The 19,310-nt window shown below is 30.5% G+C and overlaps 1 protein-coding gene across 1 annotated transcript in view; it reads right to left on the bottom strand.

The window, feature by feature from the left end:
* LOC131850730 (ecdysone receptor) overlaps positions 1-19,310 on the bottom strand; it is a 262,866-nt gene that overhangs the window by 207,235 nt on the left and 36,321 nt on the right. The window contains exon 3 of the mRNA XM_059201074.1: positions 10,766-10,824. The gene's annotated coding sequence lies outside the window, so the exon portion shown is untranslated. The remainder of the gene's footprint in view (positions 1-10,765; positions 10,825-19,310) is intronic.

Here is a 19,310-nt window from a genome sequence, read left to right as displayed (position 1 = left end):
ATTGGCAGACAGATTGAATGACCACATCAAACTCACTAACCTGCACGCTAGTACTCGCAAGTGTTTGATGATGACTGATTGTTGTCGTTCGGAAAAAGGCGAGCGAAGCAATATACTATATACAGATATTTCTTTTCTTTATTTATATAGATATAAAAATATTTTACACCGAGGTGTACTCTCCTTAAGGAGTAATTTTCACCAGACTTACTTTCAGTGCTTTGAAAACAGAAAAAATTGTCTATTTAAATATTCCTCTCAACCTTCAATTAACAATCATTAGGTAATTACGAAATTAAATTCATCATATGCATATAGGCTAGCTCAGCTATTTCAAAATAAAAAAAATGGGCAACATGGATAGATATTTTGCTGCATCGTGTGTTTGATGAAACATTAAGTAGCGTAGGTTAGGTTATAGCAATAGTTACAGAATTTCCTATGACTCTGTGATTATGGCATTAAGCCTATCAAGTAAGAAACATCTTCTACTGAAAAATAGCAATGCCCAAAAACCACTATAAGACACCATGTATTGGGTGTACGTACCTAATCTGTATAAAAAATAATATGTAACTTTTGGAATATCAAGTCATGCGCATATGTCTGTTATTCTCTAAATAAATGACAGAAGAAAGGGAAAGACAATATATTTAACTATATCCAAGAGTAATAAAACACAATACACGTGTACCAACCTGACAGAGTTAATATAACTTGCGCACTGACCCGACTAACGCGATCATGTCATCCGCTCTCAAGTTATCTACTCTCGTCTGACTTAATTACAGTAATATCGGCCGAATTCCTATAGATTTTAGTTCAATAACAAATTAGGAATTCGGCTTAAAGTAAACAAAGTAATCAATTACAAGCAGGTTGCGGTTAAGGAATTAGGCCATAAATTCACAAATGCCAGAAGCTTTCAAGGTTTCGGGAAACGAGTGTAGAACTGTTTAAGGAAATAAAATTTTCTTTGAGACGACTTTTCGGTAAATGTAGTAATAGTAGATCTACTTACTAAATTATTAGAATAAATAAATAATGAAAAAATACAGCACAATGACATTCATTATATCCAGAGCTCTCACTTCGTAGTCAGATATTAATATATAGAAACTTCAACTAGAATCTACTTTGGGATGACTTCTGATTCTGAAATTCAAATAACTTATGTTCTTTCATTAAGAACTTATTAAGAAAATAAAAATAATATTCCGTGCTACTTTATATTTACACTTTTTACATGTAAATGTAAATTTATTTAAAAAAACTTAAACTGTATTTTTGAAAACGAATTAACTGCTCCATACAAGCATGTGTACATACATATGTCATCACCTTCAGAGCTAAGAATGTAGGTATTGTATTCATTTGTACGTTTTGTAGGACACATTGGAAACCATCTCGAGGTTTTAATGAGACGTGCCTTTTAAGTATTGTCAGCACGTCAAGTAAAGGTACTAATCGTACTTAAGTCGAAAATGTACGCAACCCTACAGACAATGTAAGTTCTTATTATTTTCTTTTTTTAACTTTCGAGAAAAATACCAAAAAATACAACTTTTAAGTTGCTGTCATTGTTACTTCTATTATGTTTTATTTTTGGAAAATCCATTTATTTATACATATATAACGTATTGTGTATGTCTATTTATCAATTATAGTCAAATGGAAAATATTTTAAGCAATAATTTTTTAAATTTATAATGACCTCATTGTCTTTTTTTATACTTCTAGAAAATATTTGTTATTTTTTATTTAGTGTGTAAATATTTTCAAATCATATTAATAAATTGTTTCACTTGTGCTGAGTGCAATATTAAATGATCACTTTTTTATTGTACATATTTATTATAGTTTATTATGATTACTTTTATTGGCATGCAAGACCTTTTAGATTACAATCACTTCCTATTTATTTCTAAAATATTATGTTAGTACGGGTATTGGTAATTATATATTACTATATATATACATGTGTATATCTATAACCATAGTGGTGTAAAAACAGATAAATCAGACAGTAAATCGTGACTATTGTCTATAACATCACTAAATAGTAAAAACAAAGTACTGGCCGCCTCCCTCTACTTGTGTATTTGCCTAAGGCTTTGAAACTACTTGTGATAAATTCTCATGGAAGGTTTTAAGCAGTAAAATATATATTTTATCAAGTTATATTAATTTATGTTACTTACATATTGTACTCAAACGATCCCGAGGTAGGATTCATAATAATATAGTTTATATTTTAAATTAATAATTTAGAATACTAAAAACATGTACATATATGAATATGTAAACATTTAAGCATACGTTGAGAGTATTTAAAATTTTATATTTAAAACTACCACATTTTGAGCCAAGGTTCTGCCTAAAGTCTGCTTTAGTCTGAGGGTCCTACCAGTGCCCTCAGACTGAATATTTTTGGCTGGAGTTGGGCTGCAGCCGCGCTATAAGACCTTCCGAGGGTTTGGAGTACCTTCTGCACTGGCTCCATTTCGTCCGGCGAAGCTATGAAGTGCATTGTATTATATTGGTTAAATATAGATATGACTAAGAATCTATTGTTCTTGGAGTCATAAGTCATATCATAATATTCTTCACATATTGTTGCACGTGATAGTACTTTGCTTGCTTAAGTCGACATGTATATTCGTTTTGTTTAATTTTATCAATTTTAAATATGTATACATTTCTGTAGTGGCGTAACAGTGTAGTCATTAATGTAGTAATTTAGTAGGTTTAGCATTAAATAATTTACTCGTACATCTAACTACGTCATTGAGATACTACTGTATTGTTATTATAACCAGATATAGACAAAAATTCTCATGAATATTCAAATTGAATAATAGTCTGCACGTTGTGGATACAGCCATCGAATAGAACATTGACTCTATACTGTATTATTAAACAAACACGTATGTACTATTGAATTTATCTTTCGCACCTGACTGTCTTCGTCTTACCTATTTATCTTTCGGCGTAAAAGAAAAAGATAGCTAATGCCATCCAACATAAGAGACATATATGTATATGTATACAACACATAGTGCGATTAAAGCAATGGAATAGTTTGAAAACTGTCCTCAGATGTAGTATTCAGGATAATAATATTATTAATCAATCTGAATATTCTGTTATATAAGTATTTATATCTAACATTTACCATATTCGAAAGAAGAATCCTTTATAATTTTTGGTCTAGAATGGTAAAAATGCTGATGACCTATTTAATGATGTTTATATTTGTAACGATGAGTGCTAACCGTCGTTTCTAGACCTGAACACCAGCTATCTACTATAACCAGTGGTAACGAAAATCTGACAAAGATTGACTAGTGGAAAAAATGTGTGATACAGAATTATTCTTGTAGGCAACGTACAAACTCTCTTCCTAAAAAAATAATTAAACATCTATTCACTAAAAATCTTACAGATATTACAGAAAATAGTTTCTGATGTTAAGAAAAGAAGATACTTTCAATACGGATACGAAATTACAAATACTAGTATGTAATATTACTGGTACTTTATGTAGGTGCCCATTATGGTGGCCACTCTATTGGTCTTATCTTACTCTGTGGATCACTTCTTTAGTAACAATACCCAACACTGATTTTTCAGTGCCCTTCGAATACTAACTATGTCACATTATTATCATCTATTCAAGGGTTGCCACCACATAAAATTACATCTCGTTAATTGGTATCAACAATTATAGAGCAAGTATATTTTTTTTTTCATTGTAAACATTATATAACAGAATACTTAATGTGTTCTAGTTTTTTTTATAAACTTAAAACCGCTAGTTAAATTTTGTTACAATAACCTTGCTCTAGGGTCAACTCTACATGGCGTTAGTTAAACAGTTACTGCCAACAGACAATGCTGTCTACCCACTTTTTTCTTACCCTGTTCTTACTACTACTGGAAAACAGTCACAATGAAACGCATTCACTGTGAGACAGTGATCTACTACATTACATTTGTCTGAAACATTGCATATTTTTAACTGTAAAGCTGCTGTCATCATGACCTACCACTGTTATTAGAAATTTTTATTTATTTAACTGTATCTTCTTCGACCAAAATAACAGAGAGTTCTAATTTCTTTTTTCAATACTTAAATATGATTTTTTTTAAATATTCAATTTTATTGAAAGAGAACTGTCAAAAATTTTTTTATATTTTATAATCTTGTAAAATAAGGATTATATTGATGTGTGAAATATACGACAGTAATGATATAAAAGTCTATATATAATAAAGGTGGCTGATAAACTAAAATAGACGGCTAAGCCGAGCATGAATAATGTGACGACGAAGCAGTAGATTTCTTGGAATAAGACCAGTATTGTACCCAAAGTTACGCAATTGAATATTAAATCTAATACTTAGATATACGTATGTCAAACGACAATGACACGAGCAATCGCAAAAAAATGGTTTGACACAAAGCGCACACTGATCGTAATATGATTAATGGCACATCAATATTCGTGACAGTGAATGTCAGATTAACCGAGCAAGTCCAACAAACGTGACTCCTGTACAGATCGATTGCGCAGGCGAGACGCAGACCAGGCTCCCATTCAGCTTAATTAAGTAATTTGTATTTTTACTTTACCTCATAATTGTTCCGAACGTTTAACACAAGATATGTTAGCTACGCTGCACAGACATACTATAATAGACTATAGCAGGTTGAAATATTAGTGTTTCATCCCGAATAATTAGTTACAAAATTTTATGCTAAACTTTGTCACAAATTATTGTGCTCTTATGTAGTATTCTTCTTCTGCTTCAGTTATCAAAAAATATTTTAAGGTTCACATAGTACTGAATATGTAATACTAAAAATTTGTAAAAAATGTCTTTATTTAAATAATTTAGCTATAATCTGCTTGCATTAAATACAGATTTAGTTTTATGTAGTACAGAATAAATACCTACTAACGAATATTAACGTTAAAATAATCAAAGAAACATAATTTACAAACATCAAGATAAGTTAAGTGGAAAGTGAAAAAGAAAAATAATAACGAAGAACAATGGGCGAACAAACAGAATCTATGCATTTTTAATGAAAAATGTATTTTACAGAGAATGAAAGTTATGAGTGTAGGCGAAAATAAAGTAATACTGAAATTGTTTTATTAACCACAACTGACTGAAATTAGCATGGAAAGTGTAAAAGAAGATAAAACCTTCAGAAATACTAAGATTGTTGTGTGAAAACCCTAAGAAATGTGTATGACATCAGTTGACACATAGTATAATAAAATTGCAATTCGAATGAATAACAACAATGTTTTATAGGTGTACGTCAAAGCGTCAAAAGTATGGAAGTTTCCTATGCCTTGGATGTTTGGTGAACTACTAGGTAACATACCAAATAATTATAAAAATATCTATATAGAGAATTATAACATTCCATCTATTATCAAAATATAAATAGGATTCTTGTAATTACTCTGTGTAAAACAGATAACATATCATTCACAACGCATTGGTAAAACATATTAAATTATTTGAAATGTAGCAGAAAATTTATGGATACAAGAGTTCATGGACCGCGTGGAGGTCTACCTAATATGGTAAATAGAACATGAGCACTTGCTCATTACTAATATTCTATCTGTCATGTTGAACTGTATTGTAGATACTCGATATTAATCCAATGAATAAATGAAATCCTTCATCGATAAAAATGGACGAGATTTAAAAAGAAGAAACGGTAATACCGAGTACTGCTATGTTATGTATTTTAAAGAAAGTAAGAAGACCAGTACCCGTATATATTTTCATTTGGAAAATTCTAGACCGCAGTATTATCGAAGAAGGACGATTGGTCCTTGGAGCGTAATAATATAGCTTTGTTCAGTTTTCTTAACTAAAAACAAAAAAAGAACAAAGAAATCTCGTGAAAATATAACAAGGACGGGTTAATGAGTAACTATGAACATGGTAGGTAGTTGTTAATCATAGGTACCTACACTAACAATATACAGTCATACTAAAAAATGTATTCATCCATTGAGATAAAATGATATTGTAGGTGTAAAATCCGGTCAAGTATGTAAATACTCAGCGGGATCTCGTTCCATTAATTTTTGCGTTCTATATACACAATATCTACATGATATATATTATGTAGATCTGCTTAAGCAAAAATAAAAAAAATATGTTACAGTAATATAAACTTTGGCATATATATATCAGAGAATATGTATTACAAGAAAACATGTTGTCTGTAAGAGTTTGCTAGTAGCGAAAGGATCGCCTTTTGAAGTATATTTTCTTTTATATTTTTTTATTTTGACTTTTGTCCGATAAGTATATTTGTTTATTATGAAAAACAACGGGTTTTCTTAAAATTTAGGTAACAACGGAATAATAAGTTTATATAAAACAGACTTGGTTGTTAAAATGTGTTGTATTTGCTTCTTTAGTAATAGAGATTAGTATCGTATTGTTTTCATTTCTCAGATGCTTATATATAGTATAATATAATATATCTATATATATATATACGTATACTTTTTGTAAGGTAACCACAACGTCAGAATTACTGCTGTTTTAAACTCTTTTAGGCACTAAGTGCATTTTAAGAATTCTTATGCTAGTGAAGGTGGATGTTATTGTTTGCGTAAATTTTTTTAATAGTTAATATTTCAATAGTCTTGCGATGCACAAGCATTAAAATTTGGGAGAATACCTGATGTATATTTATAATACGAATGTTGACACGAAAACTTCATTGATGTTCATTTAATTTCGTGTGCCGCATAAAAACCACTAAAGAATCGTATTTCGATTTTTAATGTGGAATTGATGCCAAGTTGACAAGGTAATGTTATTCATATGAACTCGGAAGTTCTGCTTTATATTCCTTTTGTAACTTAGTTACTGGGTTTTTTACTTATGCGTATACTTGTAAACAAGGCAGTAATTCATCAGAAAAGTGATAACCTTCAGATGAACAGTACAATGACATTTAAATATTATATATACTATTAAGCCCATGGCAACTACCATACGGAACCAATGCGTTGTCATCTTGTCATACCTGAATGATTGCGCTGGCATTTTAATCTTCAGATAGAAAAAACAAACCAATTACTCCCACCGTATTTTTGGTAAGTTCACTGTTTCATTTTAGAAATATTTATATTAAAAATTAAATGTATGAGCATTAAGTACTATATATCTATTTTACTAAATAAATAAAAACTTATAAATGGTGCCACAGACAGACTCTCTCATTTGCTATTTTGATGTTTGTATTTTTGATGTTCAGTTTCAGCCGATCATTTACTCGTGGAATGCAAAGCTAAACACAAATCCGCAAAATGTACCTAAAGTTTATTTGATGAAGCTTGCTAAGATGCGATGCTATGTTAAAAAGGTCCATTCTGGGCAGTTCCATGCCAGTCAGACAAGTAATATCCGAAATATGGGATTAAGTTAAGTCTAAATAATATAGCTCACTTAAATGTGAGCGATACAGAAGTGTCCTATGGTGCCCAATTACAAAATAAGAGTATATCTTTAATTATACCTAGTTGCAATATAATGTAGTTGTTTAAGACATATTTCCATTTTTCTTGTCATATTTAGCATCTGATCAAAGATGAAAATAACTATTTGTGACTGTTATCGTAATAATCACAATTAGAAACTGTAGCAAGTCCAAAAACTCATTAATCTTATAAATATTAAGAATAAGTTCCGCGTCTTTACCTGTCATCTGTAACTTAACAGAAAAAAATATAAGTATATTTTTCTTTTACTACTACGCAACATATAAAAGTCGATGGTATAAACGTAGACTTCCACTGTAATATCAAACTCCGAAATTTATTAGAAATTACATTGGTATTCAGCTGAGAGAAGATAAACAACACGAATGCTATAAATAAAGCAATAATAAACGAATGTTTAGACTTTTAAATTATTCTCCATAAAATATGTAACATAGCCTAATACTAACACTTGAAATTTGAAATATGAAGAAATTCTTTCTTCTAACGACGTTGCAACTATGAAAATATTTCTAATTTCACGAGATAACGAAGGGTGAAACCGCGTAAATCTTACTAATACCTATTATAAATAAATGCGAATGTTTGTAAATATGTATGGAAGTTTGTTAATTTTTCACGCAAAAACTACTAGCTTCAAATTAATATACGAGTAGCTTGTATATCAGAATAATACATAGGCCATAATAAAAAAAAATGTTAGGTAAATTTGGCGAAATATAACGATAAATGTCAAGTAAGTGTGATGCAGACAAAGTTGCAAGAGTCAGCTAGTTTAGTTTAATATATCTACATATAGTGATATTACAAAGAGGTAAAGTTTGTCATTTTGTGTGGTTGTAGATGGTAATCTCCGGATCAACTGAAACTATTTTGAAAATTAGGCTATATAACATCACGCTACACACAATAGGAAATGCAACGAAATATTGGGAAAATGTGAATCAAAAGAAGTTGCGCTGGTCAGTTAGCAAATAATATATACTAATAAAAGTATCAATGCGTTCACCATAACGTCGAAGTTATGTTTACGCTACTTACTACATATCTGGGATAACATTTACTAGTATAATTGTAATTTAATAAAATTATAATATACAAAGTAACGTTTGTTTCGAAAAACGTGACAAAAATAGGGTATTTATTCCTTTTTTTTTATTTTCACATCAAATTCATACCGCACCAGGGAAATAGCATACAGCAGTGTTCGAATTTTGAAAATATGTTGAACAAGTTTTTTTCTTGTCCATATAAATAACGTTTTCATACATTCTATATATTCTTTCTTTATTATCGCAAAAGTGAAGTAAAACCCCAACTGGCCATGTCAACATTTACTTGACAAGTGTCATCATCGAGAGATCGACGGAGTCGCTCGGTGCTCTCTACGTTTTCGGGAGGTCATTGTGCGCTTGAGGTGACGTCACTGGTGACCTTGGCGCGTTCGTGTACTGCCCGCGCGTCGGCCTCCCCCCTCTATGTACGCGTGAAAAATACCGTCAAAAGAAGCGTGCTGTAAAAGTGTTATTAACATAATAAGTAGGTACATTAATATCAGATTTAATACATTCAAAATGTATAAGTAATTTTTACTTTAGCTCTCTTTTTATGGAAGATCATGCAAGCGTACATCTAATCACTCTATAGATAGTTATATTAAAAATGGAACATTTACATTAAAGATGTAGATTAAAGATATGAGAAAAACTATTAGGTAGAGAGATAATATAGAGGTATTTTATCAACCTAATAGAACCAAAAACAATTATTGTTACAATTTTTTACTGTTTATCAGTAGGGTAATCCCAGAAACAGCTTAATCTGTTTGGTATTTTCACTACTGCATTGGAAAACTTTGCATGGTAAACTTCACTTTAAATTTTCTCGTCGTTTTATTCTATTTATTCTAATCAGTTTACAATAAAAAAAATCTATTTCTTTCTTTCTAACCGATTAAGAGGATTAGCTAGTATTATACTATAATAATTATATTTTAGTGTTGTATATATATACCTTCTAGAAAGGGGTAGTTAGCATTATTTAAACGAATGTGATAGTGTATATTGTGGTAAACGCAACACTTCACGTGTCCACATTTCTCCTAGTATATTTGCATCCAACGTGACAGGAGGAAAATCTACCTTTTTTTCGGACTACTGTAATGCTGTTGGCCGCAGCTGGCTTTTACTGCTTCACTGGACGATAGGGGGCGAGTGCAGTGGAACTCCAAACCCGCGGAAGGACTTACGGAGCGGGTGCTTACCTCCGTCTCTCGAAAATAATTATTTTGTTTTTGATGTTTCCATTACCGGAAAATCAGTATGAAATATATATTTCTAGGTAACAATATGGCTCGCTTGTCAGTTTGTAATAATTAGCATATAAGTTGGTTAAAAAAACTGCTATTTATGCTATAACTGTTACGAATGGATTAAATAAGAAAATGAACCGAATATTCATGATTTCAATGACAACATTATACTCGTGTAGATAATTTATCTGTACTTCGGATACCGCCCACAAACCATAGCTTCCAGATATTCGAATAAATTATATAATGAAACCTTTTCATAATTCTAACTCCAACAGAATTTAAGAGGAAAGTCGTCGAGCTTTTTTATGTTTTATTCGTAAAAAAAGTTTTCATTTTGTTACGATATTCATCAGATTTTCGTATCAACATAATTATGAGATTTGTATTTTTTTACAAAAAGAATTATGATGATCCTTGATTTTGATAATCGTTATTCATATCTAGATTCATATTAATAATAATAATTAAAGATGAGATATTAAATCATTATCAATCCCGAATATTGCAATATCTTGTCGAATTAGTATTAGCTAAAGGGTAACTAAACGTTCATTTTTTGAAGATTTCTGCTACTTTATTCAAAACTAGTGGCTCGACCAGACTTGTCCTGGCTACTCATAACTTTAGGGCATTTATTTTTGATGGATAAAAATTTTATTTATATCTTTGGTCCTGACATAGAGATAAGTTACAAGTAGTATACATTACAGAACAATATTATTCAATATGGGTAAACCCGCACGTGTTTATCAAGGTTTACATAATTGATTATAAGTCAGCATCATTCAAGTAGTAAGACGCTGATTTTCATCACAATGTACCACTTAATATGAGAAGGGAAAATACATTATCTCCGCGTAGGATATGAAGCTGACTGAAGGTTACTACACAAACTTACCGTTTATCAAAGCGAATCCGTCTGAAGCGTTGGTTGATATCGTCAGTATAACACTGTATCTGTGAACAAATTATATATATTTTTATAAAAAATATTAAGTAACCAAAGATAACAGAGTAATGTCTATGTCTATAATTAGATATGTAAATCATATTGGAAGGTAAAGGATTGTTTGTACAAGACGAGTGTGCAAATAACATCAAGAGTATAAGTACATTTCAAATACTTGTAAGAAGGGTCAAGTGATCATCGGTTGATTATTTTTTCATTACTGTGATTGGCAAACAGGGTAACGGCCCGCCTAATGGAAAATAGCAAGATATAAATTACTTCTCGTTTAGGTCTCTAAATTTCCGTATAGTCCTATTGCAGTATAGTTCAACTTATTTTAATTCATGTAGCTACGTCTTCATATTTAACGTTTACCTTATAGTAACACAGTTATCTAACTAGCACGGAAGGGAATGATTTTGAAGTGTATGTCCTCAGAAATATTTTGTTTTATATATAATTAATGTTTTTGTGGAAAAACTAAGTATATAATATATTTAAACAGAGGTAGACTAAAGTCATCTGCGATATGACTAAAGTCATATGCATCTGTACCTTAGTCTCACTTTTATCAGTCACCAAGCAGCTTGCTTTGTGGGCTGTTTTGGTTGTAAGGTGCGATTAAGCAGTGAAATTACAGAATAAGAGGCGTTGATATCTTAGTACTTTGGAATGGCAATGGATGGGTAGTATGACGGGTTTCACTTGGTAACGTAATATTCGTAGTTTTATTCTATATTTTAGATTTGCTTAATAGTTTATACTTTTAACTAAATAGTAGATACTAGATTGTATATTGTAAATATCGCCAATACAGTACGAAAAAGATTTATCTCAATAACTTTGGAAACATGCCCAGAGCAGATTTTTACTTTGTCATTGCCAATTCTTGACTGCATGAAATATGTGATCGACAAAATCCTCTCTGTCACATTCACTTGATATTTAGATCAGATAGGTAGACAGTATTTTGTTTGAAAATGTTTACTACATATATTAACATGTTAAAATTTACTTTTAAAATATTCGTAAACAAGAAATGTTTGCAAAAAATTAGAGAAAAATAACAGTATATGAAAATAAGAGTTTATGTACGATCGTTACATGTATTGTAGGTAATGTTGCTACAAGCCATTGTTTGAATTTATATTATTTGATAGATTAAAGAGTAAAAAGACAAGATTTTGGATAGATTTGGATAGATTGGATGCACAGATAGGTAACAATTTCGAATCGTTTGCTCGCTTAACATAATCTTATCAAAAAATTCCGTTTGCATTCATTATTATTCGTCAGATGTAAACATGGTATATCTATTCCAGGTATCATATTTAACGACACATTAAAAAAAATATAAGCGTAACGTCTAGTAGTCTGTCATGTGACAGACTACTAGACATTACGCTTATATTTTTTGATGATGTATGTACATCTAATCATAGAAAAGTTTAATGTTTATATTTATAATATCAGGTGCATGTAATGTACATCAAGATTAGTGAATTTTCTATTTGGACGAACAAAATCATAGACTTTATGTTTTATATTTTAGCAGTGATAAAAATAAAATAATATCTTTTGTTATTAAGTATGTTTAAACCTTCTTCAGAATTATTATAGAGGTTTTTTTGAATAAATGATATTTTCCTCACATTTTAGTAGAAAGTGAAACTCCGGTCGATCAACATCTATCTTTATCAGTCACCCTAAAAATTCCAAGAAGCGAAAGTAGGGCAAACTTTATCTTGATAATATTATCGGGTATTTTTTATGTCAAGTCCAGTCTCTATAATAAATTCAGACTGATCTCTATTTTTTTAATTTTAAATAAACTGTAGAATAAAATTTCATAATAAAACAAATAATACAGTGCACAGAGCACTGTTAAATAGAGCTTTTACCTGTTAGGTATCAGACCTAGATTTAGAGTAATGTTTTTTAAATTTTACACTGTATATTTGTATACATAATAAATATTTTATTCAAGGTACTGATTGATGGACTTATCATCTTGATCGGAAACTAAGTTTTAACAAATAAACGTAACACAGTATTTTGTATTAACAAGTTATTATTTAATGACAGAGATTAAAATATTATACTACTTTTTCAATCAATTGCTAAAACACACTAAGACACCTCCACTTCACCAAATATAAAACTCCTACAGTTTCTTATTTTTGGTGAAGTGGAGGTGTCTAGTTACCGGATGAGTTGATGATTAGTACGACATCGATATACTTAGAATAATAAAATATTACAAAAAGAAATGACAAGAAAATATAATTATAAAAATTGAAAATAACCTAAAAATCTGTCATGTGTGTAGTGAACCACAACAATGGAGTGATAATTTTTGACGTATGTTCGGCGATATATTTGCCAAAACTTAACTAATTTCGGTGAATCTTTTCATAATCAATTGTCGGACAATAAAATAGTAAATGAGTTCAATTTCAAAAGGTAATTTCCTTAAAAGCAATAGAACCGTAATGAATTAAAACTTACATTACATTAACATTCGAATCACATCAAAACTGTATTTCAATGTCACAAAATTGTTAATAATATAACTTCACTAAAGTTCATGGCGTCCAAAATTAATTATTCACTGTAACATCAGTTATAAAATTTCCCTAATCCTGTTTCAGACGAAAGTAATGTACTTATACCCAATCGTGGAGCAACTGACTTTATTATGCTAATTACTAACTTCGTGCCTGCCAATGTCATTAATGAATTAACACTTGCAAGTCAATTACGTTTAAAATACTGTTTGTACAATGGACTGTCACATATATACTTAAAGTACCTACGACCAGTATGGTATCTCATCGGTCAGACTAAATGTTCTAACTTTACTAATAGGGATGTAAGGAGGCTTGTTGAGTTAGTCGAGACGTAGTGGTGATCGGCTTAAGAATAACACATCAATAATGTGAATGAAGAATACTATTATATTAATACCCAAAAACTGAAATTTGAAGGCATGAAAAACGTTTATATTGTTAGTAGTCTTTGCTTTAACCCACTATTCTCAAGTCTCGTCTTTGTTGTGTGTTTTTTTTTACTGTGGAACACTGCAGTTCGAGAGAACAGAAAGTAACACAATATTACATAGTAGAATTTTGAGGACATCCTATATGAATTCGGTTGACAAATATCATAATAAATCTACGTCCTCATAAAGATATGAACACAGTTTGATACTCAGAAGAAATACATTAGCAAATTGGAAAACTTTATATTAATGATTTATACTTTGTACTCGAGGACATCTTTGGGAAATACATAGCAACTCGTTACTCGGGTCTGACTGAACGTGCACAGATTTATTGCTATCGTTATGTGCACGCTGACAGCTTTATGTGGTGTGGTTGAAAGTGGAGAGCTGCCAGTCGTATCATGTAAACACGTGTTTGTATTTATGACAGAATATCATAGCAAAATCAAAAATCAAATGTACTTGTTTAGTTAAGAATTCTTTCAACATTTATCGTATGTTATTTTATAAAATCATTAATTTGTTTGCTGGCCGCACGCTCATTTAATTGCGTATGTTTCGTTCGTTTATCTTTGAAAAATATTATAAATAAGGTATAGTAAGTGAGGTTGTAGAGAGTAATTTTCTGAATCAATTTTGTATATTCTATTTCTATTCTTTTAGCAAAATTATGAAGGCAGACTATACTATATATATCTATTTTAACGCTATGATCAATAGGAGCGGAGCTACAATGATAAATATTGCAAAAATGGTTGACATGTGTTATAGAAGAAGTACAGCGTATCAGCAAGTAATGTATATATTAATGTAAATAAAAATATGAAATAACAATAGAAGAAAAGTGATAGATTTTTTAAAATATTTTACATGTACTCTTTCATTTATAAAACTACATTCTGTATGTTACAGCTGTAAACGTTACAGATGAACATTTGAATTAAAATAGTCACAGTTTTTTTGGAGAATGCGTTTTATTTCGTTTTAATTCATTGACTGACGTACTTGTTCTCTACAGAGCCAATCAACGATATTAAAAAGGAATCTTTGCTATTATTTATTACCAATCTAATCTCAATCTACTATTATCAATATACAGATCGTTGTGGCAGTTAATTTTATGTACAATTTGATCTGTTGAATAGGTATTATATTCAGACGCTTTCACTTTTCATTACGTTTTAAATGAGAGAAAGTTCTAGAATATAGAATACTATAGACGTGTTTGTTGATGTGAATACAGTAATAATGTGCTACGAGTTTTTTATATAATATGTAAAAAGATCCTGTTCTCATAGTCATAGTATTTTTGTAGTATCATTATGTCGGGTTCTAATATAGATAGATACACCACTTTCTAGTACACTGTATATAGCAGTATACATCACATCATATCATAAATGTATTCAAATCTATACTTATACCTTTTTAGGCATACTATTAACCCTTATAAATGTTTTATAAAATATAAATTTTAAAAATTTAGGAATGCATTCCACCATGCATTGCATGTTGTTAACTAAAATATCTTTAAAAATAAATGTATTCTTAAGGCGTGGAAATAATGTTTTATTGGCAGAGTTTTGCACTCTGGACGCAATTAACGTTTGGCATTCAAAGCACCCACTTTCCTCTGTCATTAATCTACAGATGCGCCTGCATGAAGTGTGAGGTCACTGTAGGGCAATATTGGTGTAATGCGTAGTGTTGTGCGGTCACTCGTTAACAATATCTCAAGATTTTTGTATGTGACTGGCAAGACAAATAAGCTGATGGTCCCTGTCCATGATAAGTGGAAAGTTTTGGTTATATATTAAAAAAAGTTGGTAGTTGATAAAATAACTTCCGCTAAGTTATTAAGTATTAAGTAAATTCATTAGTATTACACAAATCAGAAGGATATCCTAATGGAAAGAGTGGCAATGTATAATTATTATATTCTTTAATTTACATTTGTGCACATTAGTAAGGGGATATCTACCATGATAAATAATTTTTATGATCTCCCGATATTTGTAGTAATAATGCTAATGTTATATTGCATTTATATGTTATAATGTGTATTATAAACAAACGTAAAAAAGTTTAAAACAGTGTTTAATTTGCATGACATATTTATTTATTTAACTTTAATGCATACAATGCAAAATCTGTATAATACAATAGGACGTAGTAGTAGTAGTAGATACTAATTATAGTAGTATATTTGACAGATTTAAAACCAATGCGGTACTTTCTACTTAATCAACTATAGATAGTGCAGAATCAAAAACTAAACGCATATAGATATAAATATATATAATATGTAAAGAGAGGGGAAACAGCAGTTCTGGCCACAAAGTAGTCGACCTAACATCAATACTATATATGCTGATTACAGTATTCAAGCAGGTATATGGTATATGTATTTATGTAGTACAAACATTGCCGATTTCACAAATCCACACAAAGTTCATATTTTTAATAATATTTTTGTTATAAGTTTTATGTGTAGCATAAAATACGACTTAATTACAAGAAAAACGTATTTTCTGATCACTACAAAGGTCAGGCGAACAGGAACAATCTCACCTTTACTCCACAGTAAGTTCAGTGCCTTATTGTGATTGTTTTGCACCCTACTGCTTGCTCAAAATACAAATAACATAATACAATTAGCGAAATTTAAAGAAATGAAAAAAGTTTTTAATTGATGTTTATGGTAAAATTTACCTATTTATCAACATTATCGTTCACACGTCTCTATATATTTCATAAATAAAATCTTTTGTAAATTATTGTTTTTTATTTAATATTCGTATACGGAAATAGAATATATCTTATACAGACTTAAGCACCAGTAAAAACAATGTTTTGATAATTGCAATAATGTTTAATATTTAGTAAATAGCATCATAAAGACAAAAACAACTTATAAATGAGTGGTAGAAAACAACAGAGTATATCTTTCTTTAAAAAATATTAAAAATAATGAATGAAGGTTAAGCATACGTGTTTTGTAAATGCACGACTTGCACTCGTGTAGGTATCTCTTTTTATTTTCTTAGCAAGCAACTTTTGTACTAGACTTGAGATTTTGTATCTACACTCTCGCCTTCTTTTGCATATTTTGTAGTTAGCTCACTGAACTCGTCTGTGCGAGTTTCTTATCAGATTTTGTTTGGTTAGTTGCAACGTTTTTTGCTTCAATTATCCGGTTTGCGTTTAGTTTTTGCTAATTATTCGACGACTATAATACGCGATACATTCAGCTTGACTGTGAAATTTATATAAACTATTTTGCTCACTTAATTTTATGCCATATAATATTTAATTAAACTTAAACTAGACGTAAAATGATTTCATTATTATTAATTTATACAAACTCGTAGTATCGACAGAAATACCAAAATGTTTGCAACATATGTATTATTTTTCTATAACTAGTAAATATAAAAAGATTTCGACAAAAAAAACATTCATATATCACAGATCTGATATCAGTTTTTTTCTAGTAAAACTCCAGAAAGTGTCAGGAAGAAATTTAGGAGCTAATTCGTAACCCATTCTTTTCCAATCCCTTGGGTTTTCACAAATACCCTTTTTATATAAATTCTCTTACCATGTATTCTGCGGAGTTCTAAATATTCTTTGGCACTACAGATTAATAATAATGTTCTTTTCAGCAGTAAAACTTGGCAAGATATTCGATGTGAGGTGCTACATCTAGTCATGTACATATAATGTAAAATTGTAATGTATTAGTTATTTGTCGCTGTTTTAGCACTAGTGTTACGATCAGCATTTTCAATTATCGATGAAACATTATTTGTTTCAAGTATCTATCAACGTGGTAGAACTACTAGGTCTAAATAGCTAAAATTTGGAATTTCATTGAGTACAGGGCACAACTTCATAAAAACTAGGATAGTCAGAGGCTAACTGTCGATATTGTGTTGAAAGTAACAATTGACATGCCCACATTTCGCTGTAGATTTTTTATTAAAACGTGGCAGCGGGCAAGCCGTCTCCCGGATTATTTTATTGGTTTGATAACGACGTTTTCTTTACCGAATCATCAGTCTGAAATATGCACTGATATACAGAGATTTCTTTTTTTGATATCAGCCAGCGGACTGTGAGTAGAATGTAAGTCGGTATGTGCACAATGAAAATATTATTGAATTCTTCTGTTTTATGATCACCACATACGAAATACCTACAGGCCACAAGTAATATTTTAAGAACTCCATCTATGAATTTGGCCTCTGTACTAATAGTGTGTAGTACTCGGAGGGCGCTAAAAGGGCAATCAGCGGATGTGCGGGTGCATGCCGATATAATTCTGTAGCGAGCCGCACAGACGGTCAGAGATGCCGCGTTTTATTTCGAAACACGATACATAAACGACTCTTTGATGTTACTTCAATTTTAACTGACATTCATCGACATGCAAAGTCGCTTATAAATAAGCTGTTTTGTTCTCTACACAGTTTATTTACATTCAAATCTGAAATATGAGACGAAACCTTTCTAATGATCCTTATATTTGGGTGTATGAAGTCTCTTTCGTTTCGTGTATCCTCCTGTATATCGTTGTTTTAAATCATGTTTTTTTTAAATTTTGTTGTATAACTTGTGGATATTTTTAATACATGGCGTGCTGCATTTATTGTAATAAATTGTGATATTACGTGTGAACTCCAAACGCGACGTGAGTCGGACCGCGACCGTGATCTCGTGGCCGATGCTTTAAATGAGCTGTCATTATGGCGGCCCTGGTCGGTGATCACAATCGCGACCGCATATAAATCACTAGTGTAGTCCGTGGAGATAATGCACGGCGAGGAGTTTAGCACGCCATGCCAGAACGCACATCAATCCAAACGAAGAGGGCCGTAAACGCTAAATATTAAATTCCATATCGCAATATGCGTCATTCATTGCACCGCACTATGAAACTGAATAAATTACTTGCACGTAATAACAAATTATATAGATGTATACATATACATATATATTTATACGTATACATACACATATACACAAACAAATATAGATTATACATCCTATTCGGTTTTAAAATCAAACTTAGAACTATAAAATAGTATTAAATAATAGTAATCTAAATTTTCCAAAAGCAGAAAGAGAAATATCAGATGTATACTTTTAATTCGTTTATTTGAATATTTGTAGATATAAGTAAATAATCATATATAAATAATAACAAAATAAAAGATACTTAACTTCTCTTAATCCTTAGACCTCTAATATATTAAAAGCACTAACAATAAGTAAATCCAGTGATCACGTGGTCCGCAGTATAATACTTATTATTTGTGCAGAGAGCTCTGTTCTAGTTAACAGTTAGATCAACAGTAAATCCTTCCACCGAACAACGCCTTTTATATACCCTACACATCCGTAACAAACAAATCGGCAAGACCACGTGATTTTACAGTTTTTCTTACTTTTTAATATAATTATGATCACAACAACTTATTATAAACT

Source organism: Achroia grisella, unplaced genomic scaffold, assembly GCF_030625045.1.
Source record: "Achroia grisella isolate CSIRO2021 unplaced genomic scaffold, CSIRO_AGI_Agris_v1 utg779, whole genome shotgun sequence".
NCBI lineage: Eukaryota > Metazoa > Arthropoda > Insecta > Lepidoptera > Pyralidae > Achroia > Achroia grisella.
The sequence above is the reverse complement of the archived record's forward strand: the minus strand, read 5'-3'. Positions and strand labels throughout refer to the sequence as shown.